The sequence below is a fragment of the Crinia signifera genome, unplaced genomic scaffold (genome assembly GCF_055691185.1).
Source record: "Crinia signifera unplaced genomic scaffold, ASM5569118v1 HAP2_SCAFFOLD_230, whole genome shotgun sequence".
NCBI lineage: Eukaryota > Metazoa > Chordata > Amphibia > Anura > Myobatrachidae > Crinia > Crinia signifera.
In genome coordinates, this window is record NW_028142123.1 from 129,797 (window position 1) to 150,693 (window position 20,897).

Consider the following 20,897-nt stretch of genomic DNA (forward strand, 5'->3'; position numbering starts at 1 on the left):
GACCAGGCTGAAGCCTGGTACTGTCCCCGATGCCCCTGGGCGGTGGGCATCGGGCTGATTATGGTGTAAAAAAAAGACTAATCTATTGTTTTTTACTGTGGCACTACAAGTGCCAGCAAGCCTCCCCAGCAAGCTGGGACTTGGAGAACCACAAGTCCCAGCCTGCTGGGCATTAAAGGGCCCGCTGGCACTTGTAGTTCCACAGTTAAAAAAATAGTACACAAAACACACTGACACACTTTTAAAAAAAAACTTTAATACATACAAAGCCCACACATACTAATACTTACCTATCTTCTTTCCGTAGGTAGCCCTGGTCCTGTGTCGTCGTCTTCTGGTCCTGTGTCGTCTTCTGCCTCCATGTCGACCGTCGCTGTCGCCGTCCGGATCCGACGAAATCCATTTGGGAAGCTGTGGAAGGAAACCATACTCACCTGTCCCAGCGCGACGTAGTCCAGGTAAGTGTCTTGGCAAAAAAACAAACCGACAGCCCGAATCCAGACCGGACAGGGAGACGCACGGTACTCTGTGTACATCGTGAGGCTCCGCCTCCCGAATGCCGCTATTGGCCGCCTTGCGGCCTAGCGGCTCCTGATTGGCCGCTAGGCGGCCAATAGCGGCATTCGGGAGGCGGAGCCGCACAATGTTAACCCCTTCCCGCCGCAGCCTGTTTTTGCCTTCCTGACAGAGCCCTTTTTTTCAAATCTGACAGGTATCACTTAAGTGGGGATAACTTTTTTTTGCTTTTACTTATCCCAGTGATTTTGAGATTGTTTTCTCGTGACACATTGTACTTCAAGTTAGTGGTAAATTTGGGTCGATACAGTCTGTGTTTTTTTGTGAAAAATACCAAAATGTCGTAAAAAAATGGAAAATTTAGCAATTTTCAAAATGTTAAATTTTCTGCTTGTGAGACAAATAATCATACCACTCAAAATAGTTAATAACTAACATAGACCATATGTCTACTTTATGTTTCCATCATTATTTCAACATCCTTTTAATTTTTTTGGACACTAGGAGGCTTAAAATATGAATAGCAAATTCTCAAATTTTCAAGAAAATGTCAAACACTGATTTTTTTAGGGACCAGTTCAGTTCTGATGTGACTTTGAGGGACTTGTATGTGAGACACCCCCATAATTGATGCCATTTCAAAAACTGCACCCCTCACAGTATTCAAAACAGCATTTTGGAAGTTTGTTAACCCTTTAGGTGTTTCACAGGAATTAAAACAAAGTGTAGGTGAAATTTCAAAATTTCATTTTTTTTGCAGATTTGCAATTTTAATACATTTTTCTAAGGAACACAGTAGATTTTACTAGAGAAATGTGACTAAAAATTGATTCCCCCAATTCTTTTGTTTTCATAAATATCCTATATGTGGCCCTAGTGTGCACGTTGACCAAACCACAGGCTTCATAATAGAAGGAGCACCTACTTGATTTTGGAGCCTCCTTTTTATGAGATTATTTTTTAGGCACCATAAGATGCTAAAAGTTAGGAACCCCCCCACAAGTGACCCCATTTTGCAAACTACACCCCTCAGGGAATTCATCTAGGGGTATAGTGTACATTTCAAACCCCCAGGGGTTTCACCAATTTTGATACAACTGGGCTGTGCAAATGAAAAATTACATTTTTTACACAAAAAATGCCGTTCTGGCTCAAAATTTTTCATTTTCACAAAGAATGAAGGAGACAAAGCACCCCAAAATCTGTGCCCCAATTTCTCCCGAGTACGGCAATGCTTCATGTGTGACCAAAAAATGGCAGGACTCAGAAGGGAAGGAGTGATATTTGGATTTTGCAGCACAGATTCTGGTGGAATGTTGGTGGGTGCTATGTCGCATTAGCAAGACCCCCAAAGCACCAATACAGTGGAACCCCCCCACAAGTGACCCCATTTTGCAAACTACACCCCTCAGGGAATTCATCTAGGGGTATAGTGTACATTTCAAACCCCCAGGGGTTTCACCAATTTTGATACAACTGGGCTGTGCAAATGAAAAATTACATTTTTTTACACAAAAATGCAGTTCTGGCTCAAAATTTTTCATTTTCATAAGGTATGAAGGAGAAAAAGCACCCCAAAATCTGTGCCTCAATTTCTCCCGAGTACGGCAATGCCTCACATGTGACCAAAAAATACCAGTTGGGTGCATGGCAGGACTCAGAAGGGAAGGAGTGATTTTTGGATTTTGCGGCTCAGATTCTGGTGGAATGAATGGTGGGTGCTATATGGCATTAGCAAGACCCCCGAAGCACGGTGAAATGATGAACCTAATAATCCATAGATGTGTGGTATATTTTAAAACACTCCTTTATACATATGCCGGGTTTGTCGGGGCAAGTGTCACACTGGAAAATAGTTTGCTTTCTTATTCCCTTTTTATAGCAAACTTTGCACCTTTTTTGTGTCCTGCCCTTTTTTCCAGTGGAGGGGATTTCATCAGGAAAATGCTGCCCTGGTACAATACGGGGGCCAGTACTAGAAGTACTGGGGCCCTCTGCCTGCTGGTTCCCAAATATTAGGCCCTTTATGACTTCCTCTTGAAAGTGCATAAATGTCCCCCTCTGGCTGGTAGAACGGAATAGCACGTAAGCGTTATACAGTGCCATCTGGATGATATACACGGCCAGCTTCTTGTACCAGATTTTTGTTTTCCGCAGGGCACTGTACGGCTTCAGTACCTGATCTGAAAGATCCACTCCGCCCATGTACTTATTGTAATCCAGGATACAATTAGGTTTTGAGGTGTGGGTACTGGTACCTCGTACAGGGACGGAGGTGGTACTGTCTCCGTGAATTGTTGTCAGTATAAGGACATCCCTCTTGTCCTTATATTTGACCAACAACATATTTTCGGTGCATATTCCCCTGCTTTCACCCCTTCTCAGTACTTGGGCAATGTGCGTTTTTGGGAGGCCTCTTTGGTTCTTGCGCACAGTACCGCAAGCTGCTGTACCTCTTGAACCAAGGGCCTTAAACAGGGGGATGCTAGTGTAAAAGTTATCCACATAGAGGTGATAACCTTTATCCAGGAAGGGGTGCACTAAATCCCAGACAATTTTTCCACTAACACCTACGAGGGAGGGGGGGCATTCTGGCGGTTCAATTCTTGAATCCTTCCCTTCATATACCCTAAACCTGTGGGTGTACCCTGAGGTGCTTTCACACAGCTTATACATTTTTATGCCATACCTTGCCCTCTTACTGGGAAGGTACTGGCGGAATTTAACCCTTCCTTTAAAATGTATAAGGGACTCGTCTATGCAAATGAATTTATCTGGGATGTACATCTCTGCAAATTTGGCACTGAAATGATCAATGACCGGCCTGACTTTGAATAGCCGGTCAAAGGTGGGATCATCTCTGGGTGGGCACTGTGCATTATCGTTGTAATGCAAAAATTTAAGGATTAACTCAAAACGAGTCCGGGTCATGGCCATACGGTAAAGTGGGGTGCTGTACAGAACATCTGTACTCCAATATTGCCTAATTTCTGGCTTTTTTACTATGCCCATATGAAACACCAGACCCCAAAACGTCATCATCTCTACTGCATCTACAGGGGTCCACCTAGCAAATGATGACGTGGGGTTTTGAGCAATAAACTGCTGGGCATATAAATTAGTTTGGTCCACCATTAAATTTATAAAATCATCAGAGAAAAATAATTTGAAAAAGTCAATTTCTCTGAGACCTGTGGAATCAAATTGGATTCCTGGGATGGCCAAAAACTCAGGAACCTGGGGCTCAAAATTGTCTGGTGGTGGGGTCCATACGAGATCAATTATTGGGGGGGGGGTTCTCAGCTGCTCTACGGGGGCGTCTTTGAGGGGGTCCCTCATCACTAGAGGAGGAAGAGGAGCTTAAGATGAATCCTTCAAATTCCCCGCTTGCATCACTGGCTGTGTCAGAGTCAGAGGCAAGCATGGCATATGCCTCCTCCGCTGAATACATTCTTCTGGATGACTGGGATGACATTTGGGATGACATTTGGGATGCCATTTTTATTGTTGTGTTTCTGGTAGTGAAATGTTTCAACACGTGTATAGTGTAGGGGGGGTACAAACTTTATTTCAACACGGGGGGTATGTAGTGTGTAGTGTGTATGTAGTGCAGAAAAAAAAATACTTTATACAGGAATTTGATCCCAATAAAAAAAAAATGAAGGGGTTAAAAAAAAAAAAAAGGTCCTGCGCCAAAAATTGAGCACAGATGTTGGTCAGTAACGTCCGTCACTGAACAGCGCTCAAAGGCAACAGGAATTTGATCCAAAAAAAAAAAATAGATCAACCCTGTGCCGAAAAAGCTGATCAGTGATGTACGTCACTGATCAGCGCACAGTGGCCACAGGACACCCACAAAATCACAGTGTGTGTAAAAAAAAAATTAAAAAAAGACCCCACAGCACCCTCAAAAAAAAAAAAAAGGTGATCACTGATGCGACACTGATTACCAGTGAGGGGCAGCAGGTGCACAACCTTTGGTGCAACTGACAGTGCAACTGGCAGCAACTGACAGGTATATATAAAAAAAAAACCTGCACCCCCAAAAAGTTGCTGATCAGCACAGATATACTGATCAGCACAAAAGGGGGGGCAGCAGACACAAAATATAGCACTCTCTATCACTCTCTGTCACTATCTCTCTCTATCTCTCTATCTCTCACTATCTATCACTCTATGACACTGCAGCAGCAGCACTGACAGATATATATATAAAAAAAAACTCTGCACCCCCAAAAAGTTGCTGATCAGCACAGATATACTGATCAGCACAAAAGGGGGGGCAGCAGACACAAAATATAGCACTCTCGATCACTCTCTGTCACTATCTCTCTCTATCTCTCACTATCTATCACTCAATGACACTGCAGCAGCAGCACTGACAGGTATATATATAAAAAAAAACTCTGCACCCCCAAAAAGTTGCTGATCAGTTAATTTATACTGATCAGCACAAAAGGGGGGGCAGCAGTCAGTTGCACACGCAGCACAGCTGTATATATATAACCCAGCACCCCCCAAAAGTTGCTGATCAGCACAGATATACTGATCAGCACAACAGGGGGGGGGGGGGCAGCAGACACAAAATATAGCACTCTCTGTCACTATCTCTCTCTATCTCTCTCTATCTCTCTCTATCTCTCTATCTATAACTCTATCACACTGCAGCAGCACAACACAGGAAGTCACAAGAAGTCACAAGATCCAGGAAGCATCCAGCACGCTACAAGCAGTGATCAGGTAAGTATTTGCATAGATCAGGTCAGTATATCACGGCAGATAGGCACGGTGACCGCACTGCACGCAATTCCAGACCGGAATGGCGTCTGCAGTGCAGTCACCGTTAGTTTAAATCACCCTCCATGGCTGTGATTGGTCCGTCGGTCCGACGGACCAATCACGGCCTTTGGGGGCGGGTGGGGTGAGGTGGGGTGACACCAGTGTCACCCTTACACCCCGTGGTGATTGGTGCTGTACTTTACAGCACCAATCACCACCGATCACTGTGTCACCGGCGAACGTTATTCGCCGGTACACAGAAAACGCTGTAATTGGCTGTTCACATATGAACAGCCAATCACAGCGATCGCCGACGGGGGAGAGGCATCGCCGCCCCCCCTGGACATGCTGGGACATGTCTGCTGTCAGGGACAGCAGACATCTCCAAACTGTCACCGCGTCTATAGACGCGGTGACAGTTTAAAGCCATGACGTACATTTATGCCATGCGTCGGGAAGTACATCCCGGCCATGACGTAAATGTACGTCAAATGTCGGGAAGGGGTTAACATCGTGCGACTCTCAGTCCGGCCTGGATTCGGGGTGTTCGGTTTGTTTTTTTTGCCAAGACACTTACCTGGACTACGTCGCGCTGGGACAGGTGAGTATGGTTTCCTTCCACAGCTTCCCAAATGGATTTCGTCGGATCCGGACGGCGACAGCGACGGTCGACATGGAGGCAGAAGACGACACAGGACCAGAAGACGACGACACAGGACCAGGGCTACCTACGGAAAGAAGATAGGTAAGTATTAGTATGTGTGGGCTTTGTATGTATTAAAGTTTTATTTTAAAAGTGTGTCAGTGTGTTTTGTGTACTATTTTTTTAACTGTGGAACTACAAGTGCCAGCGGGCCCTTTAATGCCCAGCAGGCTGGGACTTGTGGTTCTCCAAGTCCCAGCTTGCTGGGGAGGCTTGCTGGCACTTGTAGTGCCACAGTAAAAAACAATAGATTAGTCTTTTTTTTACACCATAATCAGCCCGATGCCCACCGCCCAGGGGCATCGGGGACAGTACCAGGCTTCAGCCTAGTCAGGTAAGTCCTGGAGGGGGGGGACCCCTTCATTGGGGGGGTCCCCACTCCCCCAGGGCCCCTGGCCAGGCTGACCGGTCAGGGGGTTAATGTTTTGGCCACGGGACCTTATATTATAAGTGTCCCCCGGCTGTGACATTACCCTGCTGGCTGGTTGTGCCTGGGACTGGTTCTTGAAATACGGGGGACCCCTAGTCATTTTGTCCCCCGTATTTTGGGAACCAGCCCCGGACCTGGAGCCTGGGGCTGGTTGTTAAAAATCGGGGATCCCCTATTTGTCGGGTTCCCTGATTTTTAATTACCGGCCCCGGCTCCTTCAGCCTGGTGCTGGTTTCGGCTGTGGGGGGGGACCCCACGCCATTTTTTTTTTTATTTATTTAATTTTTCTATTTTTTTACACCGCAGCCTGCACGGATCTGACTGATCCGTGCAGACTGCTACAAATAATTCGTATTAGCAGCCGTATATACGAATTCCTACGACATCGGTGGGTTACAAAGCAGTCGTATCTGACTGCTTTGTAAATGACCCTCCGGAACACGACTTTGCATACGACTGAAACAGTCGTATGCAGTCGTAGGGAAAATACTAATACGAAAAACTCGGTTTTTCATATTAGTAAATTTCCCCCTGAGGGTCTCATAAGAGAGATCAGATCTACTCTTAATATTGCTGACTCGCCTATCCCGCCTCAGGTATCCATTTTTGGCAGGGTTCAGAAACAACCAATAACTTTTCCAGACTCTGAGGAATTATATAACCCCTTAGTAAAAGTCTGGAAGACACCTGATAAGAAGTTTCAGATGTCTAAAAGATTCCATTCCTTATACCCATTTTCGGCCGAGTCTAGAGCTAGATGGGAGACTCCTCCCACTCCGGACGCCTCATTGTCACGTTTATCAAAGAAAACCACCCTCCCCATTCCGGGAGCGGTATCGCTTAAAGAAGCACCAGATAAACGTCTTGATAGTGCTCTCAAAAATATTTACACTACCGCAGGTGTCATCTTACGTCCAGCTCTCGCCTCCTCATGGGTAGCCAGGGCAATGGAGACATGGGCCGCTGATTTGATCAGGGGCCTGGAACAGGATACTCCCAAGGAGGAATTGCTACCCTTGGCAGAATGTATCAGGGACGCTTCTACCTATGTTGGGGAAGCAGCCTCTGATGTTTCCACATTAGCAGCAAAGGTTTCAGCTTCTGCCGTCCTGGCTAGACGCACTGTGTGGCTACGCTCTTGGCAAGCCGAGCCAGAAATTAAAAAAGCGGTGGAAGCCCTCCCCTTCTCAGGAGATATGCTTTTCGGGCCAGAATTGGACAAGCTCATTTCCCAGGCCACGGGGGGGAAGTCAACCTTTTTGCCCTCTTTGGCTCCTGCACCGAAGAGGCAATTTGTAAGTCCTTCCTTTCGCTCCTTTTGGGGTAATGCGGGCTTCAGGGGGAGAGCCAGATGAGGGTTTCTCAACCTTCAGAGGCCGCCGAGGCAGAGGGGCCAGAGCCCCCCAGACCACTGCCAATCTCTCTCTCAACCCAAAGACCACAGACAAGCCAGTGGCATGACGGCCTACCGGCTCACTTGGGGGAACCCAAGGTGGGCGCCAGATTGTTACTGTTCGCGGAGGAATGGAGGTCTCATTGCACCGACGCGTGGGTTCTCCAGATTGTCTCCCAGGGGTACAAACTGGAATTTGCCACACAACCTCCAAACAGGTTCTTCCCAATAGGTCGCCCTCCATCAGTAGAGGCAGGTTTGAGCCTATTCGGGGCCATACAAACCCTGCTCGAGTCGGGAGTAATTATCCCGGTGCCAGCCCATCAGCAGTGCACGGAATACTATTCAAGCATTTTCGTGGTCCCAAAGCCAGACGGATCTGCCCGACCCATTCTAAATCTGAAGCCCCTGAACGAATTTGTTCTCTACCACAGATTCAAGATGGAATCGATTCGGTCAGTTATTGCATCCCTGGAGAAAGGAGAATTTCTCCTGTCTCTAGATATAAAGGACGCGTACCTGCACGTCCCAATCTGGGGACCTCATCAGCGATTCTTGAGATTCGTACTGCAGGATCGTCATTTCCAGTTCAGGGGACTACCCTTCGGACTTTCTTCCGCTCCTCGGGTTTTTACAAAAATAATGGCATGCATGACCAAGGCTCTTCGTCTGCAGGGGATAACTATTATCCCCTACTTAGACGACCTCCTCCTCAAAGCTCCAACTCGGGAAAAGCTGATGGCAGATGCCATGACAACTTGCAGGTTTTTAGTAAAAAATGGGTGGGTTGTGAACTTCAAAAAATCACAACTCAACCCATCACAACGCCTACAATTTCTGGGCCTCATATTGGACACAGTAGAGGAAAGGATTTTCCTACCACCGGACAAGATCATAGCTCTACAAGCAAAGGTCAGACAGGTTCTGCATCAGAAAAGACTCTCAGCACATCTGTGCACTCAACTCTTGGGTCTGATGGTAGCTGCGTTCGAGGCGGTCCCTTACGGTCGCTTCCATTCTCGGACTTTCCAAGAGAATCTACTATCACAATGTTCGGGCTCACACCTTCAAATTCACAAGCGTATCATCTTGTTTCAGAAGGCTCGCTCATCCCTGCTTTGGTGGCTTCACACCCCAAACCTGCTTCAAGGACGCAGTTTCAACCCTTGCACATGGACAGTCGTCACAACAGACGCCAGTCTCAAGGGCTGGGGAGCAGTCGCCCTAGGCCACAGGTTCCAAGGACGCTGGTCGCTGCAGGAGACAAAGCTTCCAATCAATATCTTAAAACTAAGAGCAATCAGACTAACTTTACTACAGGCTCACAACCTGCTCCAAGGTCTACAGATCAGGATACAATCAGACAACGTGACCGCGGTCGCATATATAAATCGACAAGGGGGCACCAGGAGCAGGGCAGCCATGCGAGAGGTCTGTCCCATATTAGAATGGGCAGAAGCCCACTCCAAGGCCTTTTCAGCAATATTTATTCCGGGAGTAGAGAATTGTCAGGCGGACTATCTAAGCCGCCAAACGTTCCTTCCAGGGGAGTGGTCTCTTCACCCGGAGGTCTTCCATCAACTGACGCTTCGGTGGGGGACCCCCGACATAGACCTGATGGCCTCCAGATTGAATCATCAGGTTCCTCTCTACTGTGCCAGGTCCCTGGATCCAGGAGCGGTGGCAGTTGACGCCCTATCAATACCATGGCACTACCAACTGGTATACATATTTCCACCTTTCCCGTTGCTTCCAAGAGTTCTGAAGAAACTGAAAAGAGAAACAACAACAGCCATCTTAATTGCCCTGAACTGGCCGAGGAGGGCATGGTACTCGGATCTAAAACTAATGTCAATAGACAACCCGTGGCTCCTACCTCAAAGAGAAGACTTGCTTCTCCAAGGACCATTCACCTTCCAAAACTTACGGCTTCTGCATTTAACGGCATGGTTGTTGAGGCCGAATTGCTGAAACGCAGAGGTATCCCATCCAGGGTTATTCCAACAATGCTCCATGCTAGGAAGAGTGTGACTTCGGCCCATTACCACAGGATTTGGAAGTCCTACATTTCCTGGTGCGAAAGGCTCGGCTATCCTAAGGCGGTGTTTAGCCTACCTAGGTTACTAGAATTTCTCCAGGAAGGACTGGACAAAGGTCTTCGTTTAGCCTCTCTGAAGGTGCAACTGGCGGCGCTATCTGTCTTCTTTCACCGCAGGGTAGCGGTCATTCCAGAGATACAAAGTTTTTAAAGGGGGTGTTGAGGCTTCAACCTCCCTTCAGATCACCCACTGAACCCTGGGACTTATCAGTGGTTTTGCGATACTTGCAATCAGACCTTTTTGAACCGTTAGACTCGGTACATCTAAAATATGTCACCTGGAAGACTGTTATGCTAGTTGCATTAGCTTCAGCGCGTCGTGTTTTGGAACTAGGGGCCTTATCATGTCGGCCCCCTTTCTTACAGTTCTACACTGACAGGGCGGAATTAAGGACTAATAGTTCTTTTCTCCCTAAGGTGGTTTCTTCTTTTCATCTTAACCAGCCGATTATCATTCCAGCTTTCACTGAAGACTCTGCTTCCCTAGATGCTGTAAGGGCATTGCGAATATACTTGGAAAAAACGTCAGCATTGCGGAAGACTGATAGTCTTTTTATTCTCTATTGTCATGAACGCAGGGGATGGCCTGCGTCCAAAAGAACGTTGGCTCGTTGGATGTGCCTCACCATTAAAGAGGCCTACAGACATGCAAACAGGAATTACGGCTCATTACGGCTCATTCGACAAGGTCGGTTAGCACATCATGGGCCCTGGCAAGAGGGGTTTCCCTCTCTCAGGTGTGCAGAGCTGCGACCTGGGCAAGTGCGAACACCTTTGCCCGGTTTTATAAATTCGACGCCTTTGCCAAGGCTGAAACGTCCTTTGGCAGGGCTGTTCTGGGGGAATCTCAGCGCTCTCCCACCCGGGAGTAGTGCTTTGGTATTCTTCCCATACGTCATGACTCTGCAGTGTCCCCTGCTGGCCGAGGGAGAAATAAGGAATTTGGTACTCACCGATAATTCCCTTTCTCCAAGGCAGCTGGGGACACTGCACGCCCTCGCAGCGCTGTTTTCCTGCCAGGTTATATAGGTTACTACCATGTTCCTACAAGTTGGTCCTTCCTCAGGAAGACTCAGTTTACCATGAGTGTATCATTCATGTTGTTGTTATGTTGGGTGATTCTGTTATCTATACCTTACTTACTAACTCATATCGTTCATTTGATTAAATATTACATGTTTTATGTTGTATATCCTCCTCCTTCTAGTTCTTCTTGCCTTTGTTTCTCTTCCTCTCTCTTCCTCTCTCGGTCACAGTTTTACTAAGACTGGGGCTTGGTGGGGATAGAGGGGGGAGGAGCCAGCCACTTCAAAAGCATCTTAAAGTGCCAACTCCACAGCACCAACACTATGCCATACATCATGACTCTGCAGTGTCCCCTGCTGCCTTGGAGAAAGGGAATTATCGGTGAGTACCAAATTCCTTATTTTTTACGAATTTGTATTTTCGGGATTTACAATCCCGAAAATACAACAATTCGTATTCCTAAAGATGGAACATTCGTATTTGTATTTACAAATACGAATGTCTACACCATCAATAGGATACGACAGAAATCACCATTCAAAAGAATGGTGGTTCCTGATGTACTAAGCAGCCGTACTGATAATACGGCTGCTAAGTGGTGTAAAACACCCATGCAAATACGACAGGAAAATACACCTTGATTTCCCTGTCGTATTTGCTTTAAGCCTGCACGGATCAGTCAGATCTGTGCAGGCTTCAGTAAAAAAAAAAAAAATTAAAAAAAAAAACGGAGTGGGGTCCCCCCCACAGCCATAACCAGCACCAGGCTGAAGGAGCCGGGGCCGGTAATTAAAAATCAGGGAACCCGACAAATAGGGGTTCCCCGATTTTTAACAACCAGCCCCAGGCTCCAGGTCCGGGGCTGGTTCCCAAAATACGGGGGACAAAATGACTAGGGGTCCCCCGTATTTTAAGAACCAGCCCCAGGCCAAACCAGCCAGCAGGGTAATGTCACAGCCGGGGGACACTTATTATATAAGGTCCCGCGGCCAAAACATTAACCCTACCGACCAGTCAGCCTGGCCAGGGGCCCTGGGGGAGTGGGGACCCCCCCCAATGAAGTGGTCCCCCCCCTCCAGGACTTACCTGACCAGGCTGAAGCCTGGTGCTGTCCTCGATGCCCCTGGGCGGTGGGCATCGAGCTGATAAATGGTGTAAAAAAAAGATTAAACTATTGTCTAATACTGGGGCACTATGAGTCCCAGCAAGCCTCCCCCGCAAGCTGGGACTTGGAGAACCACAAGTCCCAGCCTGCGGGGCATTAAAGGGCCCGCTGGGTAGTGCCACAGTATTAAAAATAGTACAATAAAACACACTGACACACACTTAAAATAAAACTTTAATACATACAAAGCCCACACATACTAATACTTACCTATCTTCTTTCCGTAGGTAGCCCTGGTCCTGTGTCGTCTTCTGGTCCTGTGTCGGCGGTCTTCTGGATCCATGTCAACGTCCTTCTTCAAGTCGACGTCGCTGTCGGCGATGGCGTCCGGATCCGACGAAATCCATGTGGAAGCTGTGGAAGGAAACCATACTCACCTGTCCCGGGGCGACGTAGTCCAGGTAAGGGTCTTGGCAAAAAAACAAACCGACACGCGAAACCAGCCCGGACAGTAGGAGCCGCACAGTGTTTGTGTACATCGTGCGGCTCCGCCTCCCGAATGCCGCTATTTGCCGCCTTGCGGCCTAGCGGCTCCTGATTGGCCGCCATTGTTCTGAGGCTGCTGCTGAAGCCAGACTGACCAGTTTCCGAGTGGTCTCCATAAACATGGCCGCCGGCCTCCTGCACTGAGGACATGTCTAGTGCAGGAGGCCACTACAGAGACTCTTTGGCATGTATTCAATGCCGGTGCGAGCGGCCGGCGAGGGGGTTAAACTGCGAGGATCGCAGAAAACCAGAGATCCTCGCAGTTTAACCCCCGCGCCGGCCGCTCGCACAATGCAACGTTCCGGGGGAATCCTCGCCGTCACAGAACGGCGAGGATTCCCCTAAACTGCAAGAGCCGCAGCTAGTGCAGCAAACTCACTGTAATTAGCCTCGATTCTCGCAGCTTTTGGAGGCACATACGCAAATTCCCCCTCGCTCAAAAAACGGAGTGAGGGGGAATTTGCGTATGAGGGGGGTTAGTTGAATACTGACAGGGTGAGCGGTTCTGCTCGCAGTCACCGCTCGCCCACGGCATTGAATATATGCCTGTATGTTCCACCTACTTCCTGCCTGTGCGTTTCTTTCTTCCCTATGCTGCAGCCTGCCTCACTAGTGTCTGGCATCAAGGTAAGAGGGAGTGGGACTGTACAGGCTGAGCAGCCTGTAAGGTTCAGTTATTATACAGGGGGGAGCAGCCTGTGGGGGTCCAGTTATTATTTTAAGGGGGAGCAGCCTGTGGGGGTCCAGTTAATTTTATAAGTGGGAGCAGCCTGTGGGGGTCCCATTATTAATATACAGGGGGAGCAGCCTGTAGGGGGTCCCATTATTATTATACAAGGGGAGCAGCCTGTGGGGGTCCTGTTATTATTATTATTAATATAATACAGGGGGAGCAGCCTATGGGGTCATGTTATACAGGGGGAGCAGCCTGTTGTGTCCTGTTATTATACAGGGGGAGCAGACTGTGGGGGTCCTGTTATTATTACACAGGGGGAGCAGCCTGTGGGGGCCCTGTTATTATTATACAGGGGGAGCAGCCTGTGGGGGTCCCGTTATTTTTATACAGGGGGAGCAGCCTGTGGGGGTCCCTTTATATACAGGGGGAGCAGCCTGTGGGGGTCCCGTTATTGTTGTTATTATTATAATAATACAGGGGGAGCTGCCTGTGGGGTCATGTTACACAGGGGGATCAGCCTGTTGTGTCCTGTTATTATAAAGGGGGAGCAGCCTGTGATGTAATTTTATTATACAGGGGGAGCAGCCTGTGGGGGTCCCGTTATTATACAGGGGGAGCAGCCTGTGGGGGTCCCGTTATTATTATACAGGGGGAGCAGCCTGTGGGGGTCCCGTTATTATTATACAGGGGGAGCAGCCTGTGGGGTCCTGTTATTATACAGGGGTAGAAGTCTGTGGGGTCCTGTTATGATTATAAGACAGGGGGAGCAGCCTGTTGTGTCCTATTATACAGGGGGAGCAGCCTGTGGTGTACTTTTATTATACAGGAGTAGCAGCCTGTGGGGGTCCCATTATTATACAGGCGGAGCAGCCTGTGGGGGTACTATTATTATACAGGGGAGCAGCCTGTGTTGTCCTGTTATTATTATAAGACGGGGAGTAGCCTGTGGTGTCCTGATATTATACAGGGGGAGCAGCCTCTGTTGTCCTGTTATTATTATAAGACGGGGAGTAGCCTGTGGTGTCCTGATATTATACAGGGGGAGCAGCCTCTGTTGTCCTATTATTATTATAAGACGGGGAGTAGCCTGTGGTGTCCTGATATTATACAGGGGGAGCAGCCTCTGTTGTCCTGTTATTATTATAAGACGGGGAGTAGCCTGTGGTGTCCTGATATTATACAGGGGGAGCAGCCTCTGTTGTCCTGTTATTATTATAAGATGGGGAGTAGCCTGTGGTGTCCTGATATTATACAGGGGAGCAGCCTGTGGTGTCCTATTATTGTTTTTGTTGTTTTATTAATACATATTTTTAAACCGCAAAACCTATAAACTCCCCATCGGGTATCCCCCAGGTCCACACTTTCAACTTCACCATAACTTCAACTTAAACCTTAACAACTAACTTATCTAATAAAAAAGACACAGGCACAAGTGCTGGCGTTTCAAAATGAATGTCAAATTTATTTGACAATTAACTAAACTATATATATAATGGTGGCGGCACCAAAGAATGGTCACTATAGGAAAGTGGGGTTAAAGATGTCTACCATACACACCATCGCTGGTGATCACTCTCCCCGGTCATCCACTCATGCTAGTGGTGACCATCCCCCGGGCAGAAGCATGGCCGATGACCATAGATGTCAGGGGAGAGCGACACCCCACTATCTACACACAAACATCAAGATCTTACAAGGATGACCGTTCTTTACCGCCACAGCTAGGCCCTAAGCCGCAGCACCGCCACCAACTAGCAAAACGCTCAGCACTGTGTATCTAACCAGCTAAAAACATTGCCCAAAAACAGAGCCACGCCCTCCGGGCTAAAAATAAACACCATCGCTTCTATACAGCGCACTCCGCTGAAAGTCGATGGCGTCATGGCGAATAACACCCCCGCCGTTGGTCAGCAGATACTTCTCAACTGCAGCGTTCACCTTCTTCCGTGAACGCTCCAGGCGGGGGCAGGAAACAGCATTTCTCCACACAATCCTAGAGATTGGCCTCCAGCGCCCGCCCCAAGACGTGACAAAATTGGTTCTTGGTGAGCGGAGACCCATCCTCATGCATCAGCCATGCGCCGGGTAGGTCCGGGCACACCTGAGCGAAGGCCGAGACCAACGTCACAGGGCATGCCCTTTCCACCGTGCACGGGAGCAAGGACAGCCACCGCCCCCTCCCAGCCTGGTCCATCTTAGAACGTCGCAGGTGACATAGCACCGAGTCAGATTGGACCACCAGATCGTCCACAGCCAGAGGTGAGGGCGTCCGTTTCGACAGGGCCACCAACTCCCCAATCCTGAAGGCTCCATGATAGGCCATCACGTACGCTGTGCGGAACAAAAGGACCTCATAATAAGGCCAGCAAATGTCCCCCAGGGCGTCCAGCAATGCTGGAAGCAACGACATATCAATAGGGCTCCTGCAGTCTGGGAGAGCAGGCGTAGCCCTTCGCCAACCCCGCAACGCCCTGGACACCAAGAATGACCGGGACGGGTCCGCCCTACCCTGCAGCGAGGAGAAAAAAGACACCCCTGCCAAAGTCCTGCACACGGAGGCGACAGAGCGACCAGCGGAGTATGAACTCCAAACAAAGGCCGCCATGGCCGCTTCAGGTGTCTTACCTGCCTGTGAGGCGGACAGTCGGAACTGCTCCCACTCCTGCCATCCTGCCTGATAGCAATGGAGCGTCCATGGTGCGATAGCCCGCATGGCTAGCCCCTCCATTCCGGCCTGATCATCTGCCAAATATAAGAGGGACAGTGTTCACCAACAGGAGCTGCCTCAGGCGCCAGGGCCCGGAACTTATCCAAGTCGGCCCTGGACAATGCGTCTGCCACAGAGTTCTCCACTCCGGGAACATGTTGTGCCACAAACTGAATGTTAAACAGTAGGCATTTTAGCACTAGACGCGCAAGCAGGCGAACCACCGGCATGGAGACTGAACCCTGCTGGTTAACCACGTGTACCACTCCCAAGTTGTCGCACCAAAATACTATACTAGAGTCGCGGAGCCTGTCTGCCCACAGCTCCAGGGCGACTATAATGGGAAACAACTCTAGCAGCAACTCTAGCAGCAACAGGTCCCTCCGCCACCCATTCCACGGGCCATGGGGCGGCGCACCATGAGCCGTGCAAGAAGGCTCCGAAACCCACCCCGCCCGCTGCATCGGTATACAATTGTAACTGTGCATTGGTGCGGGGGCTCGCTGGCCAAATGAGGACCCTGTTAAAGTGCTCCAGGAAGGAAAGCCAAATGCGTAAGTCCCTTTTAATCTCGGCGGGCAGCCGAACATAGTGGAGGGGGTGCCTGACCCCCGCCATGGACCTCTCCAGCTTCCTACAAAACACCCTACCCATGGGTATGACCCTGCAGGCAAAGTGTAGAAACCCAAGGAGTGACTGGAGCTGGCGCAACTGGAGTTTTCCCGTGGCCAATGCCAGGCTGACTGCCCCTCGAAGCCTAGCCAGCTTGTCGAGGGGAAGGCGGCAGCAGGCTGCAACTGTATCGATTTCGATGCCCAAGAAGGACAGGCACGATACCGGCCCCTCCTTCTTGTCCACCACTATGGGGACCCCAAAATGTTGAAAAAGATCCTGCAGGTATGACAGAATAAAACCGCACCGCTGGGATCCGGCTGGGCCCACGCACAGGAAATCATCTAAGTAGTGGGCCACACCTGACTCGCCTGAACCTGACACCACGCACCAATGCAAGAAACTGCTAAAGCGTTCAAAATATGCGCAAGAAATCGAGCAGCCCATCGGCAAACACCTGTCCACGTAGAAACCCGTGGGGAGGCGAAAGCCCATGAACCGAAACGATTCCGGGTGCAGTGGGAGCAGGCGGAAGGCCGATTCGATGTCAACCTTAGCCAGCAGAGCCCCGCGGCCATGGCTGCGCACTATATCAAGCGCCTGTTTGAAGGACTGATACCGCACGCGGCACAAGTCCTCAGGGATGGCATAGTTAACCGAGGTACCCGGGGGGGGGTGCGACAAGTGTTGGATAAGCCGGAATTTGACGCTGGCCTTCTTAGGGACCACCCCTACTGGGGAGAGCACCAAGTTCTCGATAGGGGGCGACGGGAAAGGACCCACCATTCTACCCAAACTCACCTCCTTGGCCACTTTTTCTAAAACAACCCCGGGCATTTGTATCTCGGATTTTAAATTCCGAGGGGCATGGGCTACGATGTTCCCCTGTACGGGGAGGCGGAAGCCCAGACGGAAGACGGACTCTAGGAATTCGGCCTCCCCCCTACACGGGTACCGACTCAGCCAGCTGGCTAAGCGGTCGACCCGTACAGGAGAAGGGGTCTTAGTGAGGTGTACCCCCGGCTGCTGCAGCCTGGGGGGCCCCCCCTTGCTTTCCTTTCCTGCAATCTTTGAAGGGATGATTGCCCCAGCATTTGGAGCAAGCATGCTTGAACTTGCAGGTAGCCCCAAGGGCACAACCCGCTCCGTTGAAGGCGAAGCAACGCCCTCCGCGAAAGGGGGGCTGGGTTTTGCGTGGGGCAGGGGTGGAGACCTGCGTGGCAACCGGAGCGGCGGAGGGCTTCGGTCCCATCCAAATCTCCACGTCCTTACACCCGAAAGCCATGATGTTCAAACCTGACTGCTTGCGCCGGAAGTTCTCATCATAGGAGTGCCATGATGAGTCGGCCTCAGAAAGGAACATTTCATGAATCATGTGCATGTAACGCACCATGTTCATGTGTTCCTGCGGTCTTGTTTCAAGGTAACAAGCCGCGAACATAAACATGCCCGCCTGCCACCGGTGATAGGTGCAGTAGGCCTCCTCCCCGATACCACCGCGCCGCTTGGCTGCGCGATATTCCTTTTCGGCCTGTGCTGTCATGGAGAAGAAACTAACGTACTTCCCCTCGTTGATTCTTTCCTGCACGCTGCGCCGCAAACCCCTAAGGACAGCAGTGTTCTCGCATTGGACAACTTGACCCCTAGGAAAGAGCGGGGACCCTGAGCTACCACTGGAACTGGAGTGTCGATGCCGACGCCGCCTGCGAGATCTTCGGCCGCCCTCCCCCCCCGGACGTTCCCGAGTCGGACCCGCCCGAAGAGGAGGAAGTATGCACCCTACGCTGTTTTCGCTTAGCAGCTGACCCACCTGAAGTGCCTCCCGCTGGCACAAGGCTCATCTGAGCAGAAGTATCCACCGTCCCCACTGGAGATGCGACGACTGCCATAGCTGTGAGGGGAGTAGAACCACCGGAAGATGTGGAAGGACCCGCCACCACTGGCTGAGATGGGGTAGGCATCCCGGAAGGGGCATTAGTGGGCTGACTAATAGCGGGCGCCTGACCACCCTGCGGGGGAACCTGACTCATCAGGCTGGACAGCAGGGTCATAAACTGCTGCACCCCCCCATCCGCTGCGGGTAAGGGGGTAGTGGCTGCTGGTACGGCTGCAGAAGTGGCTGGTGCGGACGCAGACCGCAGGGGAAACAGCCTGGACCGTCTGAGGATCTGTCGCCTGGCTATGTGTAAAGGGGACATACCCCTGGGGGCCCTCAAGTGTGTGTCTGCAGGCCCAGCCGGGCCTAATTGCCCCCCAGTGATCGGGCTATGTACTTGTCCTGCGCCCCTGGAGCGCCCCCGTCCTCTGGCCTGCCTGGGAGTATTGGGGGAGGGGACTCCAGAGGGGAGACCCCTCTGCTGTAAGCGGCGAGCCAGCACAGGAATGCTGGAGGGTGGCATGTCCAGTTGAAGGACAACACCCCTTGTTACCGGGCCCTGAATAGCACCCTGCCTGCCCTGACCCCGCGACCTTCCAGTGCGAGCCCGGCTGGAAGCCCGCGATGCGGCACCGCCGGCGTCATTTCCGGCCATGTGTGTGTGATCTGCGGGGCGGCGGTGGCCTAGCCCTCTACCCCTAGTCAGTGAGCCACGGGCTGTACCCACGCCCGACCCCCCCGTAAGTCTGGAAGGCGCCGCGCGCCCACCGCGGCCTGTGCCTCCGCCGGATTCACTTCCGGCTACTTCATTGTGTGCCGCGGGGCGGCGGGGGCCTAGCCCGCCACCCCGAGTCAAAGCGCCACGGCCTCTACCCCCGCCCGACCCCCCCCGGACGTCTGTAGGGCGCCGCGGCCTGCATGCGCTCCACCCGAGGCCCGGCGCCGGACCGCGTCATCAGCCGGCGCCGCGTCTGGAGATGCGGTCGGCTCGGGAGCCGCAGGGCCGCGTCGCGCACGCCTCCGGTCCCCACTGGAACCACCAGGGATGCCGCCGCTAGACCCCGCAGCCCCCCCAGCCAGGTATGCAGCATCTGCCAGGTGGGCGGGCGCGATACCCTGCGCGGACGGGGCATTTTAGCTAAAGGGGCTAAACTGAATGGAAAGAATGAGAGTAAAAGGGGGTGAAGGGAGAGTGAGGGAGAGAGACAGCCTATAAAGAGGAGGATTGATGAGAAAGAGAAACAGAAGTTAGATTTAGTAAGCACGTGTACTACCCAGTCAGCTGCAGCAACAGGTCTTGCCTTCTCAGCAGCTTTTCGGACAGAGGAAGCTTCACATGCTAGCATGTGACTTTTCTTACCCTGTCTATACCCTCCCACTGCTCTGATAGGCCTTATGCATATCCTGATTTACATATCAGCTGACCTTCCAAGTGTAACCTGAGGAACCCATCAGGGGTTTATGCTCTCTCATTGCTTACTCAGCATTCGTGGTTCTAATTTAACGATGCGCTGTTACTTATGGGCCAGTGCTCTGGACTTGCCCCCAGGCTAAAAGTTGCCAGCCAGCCCCTGCTTATTATCAATGTTCTTTATAGATTATTCTTTATCATTCATGTATATATATATATATATATATATATATATATTGAATAGTGGAGCGAAATTCTTTATTCTCGCACCCGATTGTTCTGTTTGTATATGATGTGCCCACTCTGACTTTTCTTACAGACTTTTGTTTGCACCCGAAGGGACCGAGGATTTCATACAGCAGGGAGCAGTGGTCCTAGAAATAAAGTGGGGTCCTCGTGCAAATATACTCAAAGTGACATACTTGGAGTATACAGCTGGTCCCGTATATATCCATTGGTGTTATTTGTCTGCAACTACTATGCACCTGTAATTAGAGATGAGCACGTACAGATCCTAGAGATCCGAACACCCCCCGAACTTACCTGTTCCGAAGCATTCACAAGCTGTTCGCGTCCATCCCACCGATAATAAAAAAACGAAAACAAGGCCAAAACGTCATCATCCTCCCGCATCGGATTCTCACGAGACCGGATCTCTATAAGTCCCGGCTTCCAGCGTCATCTTCGCTTGGCACGGATGTTTCCATACTGTCTGCAGAGAGGGGAGGGGGACAAACTACACATGGGCATGCTATGGGGGCTGCAGGTGGGGGACAAACTAAAGGGGGAACTAACAGGCTGCCTAACTTTATGGGGGCTTGTGAAAACAAAAGGGGAAACTACTGAGTAGTTGTACCCTGTACTGGCAGGGTACAACTACTAAGGGGAACTACTGTAATGGACTCACTAGGGGGGAGATACATCGCTGCCCGGCCGCAGTGATTCTAGCACATATGTATTAACATATGCGGCTAGCATCGCAGTGCAGTGACGGAGGTACTATTATGGAGCATTACTAA

The 20,897-nt window shown here is 50.5% G+C and overlaps 1 long non-coding RNA gene across 1 annotated transcript; it reads left to right on the forward strand.

The window, feature by feature from the left end:
- Positions 1-250: 250 nt before the first annotated feature.
- Positions 251-20,405, forward strand: LOC146054259 (uncharacterized). The gene is made up of 3 exons (XR_014468184.1): positions 251-458; positions 12,338-12,511; positions 20,198-20,405. It is a non-coding gene; the product is annotated as an uncharacterized LOC146054259 (long non-coding RNA).
- Positions 20,406-20,897: the final 492 nt, after the last annotated feature.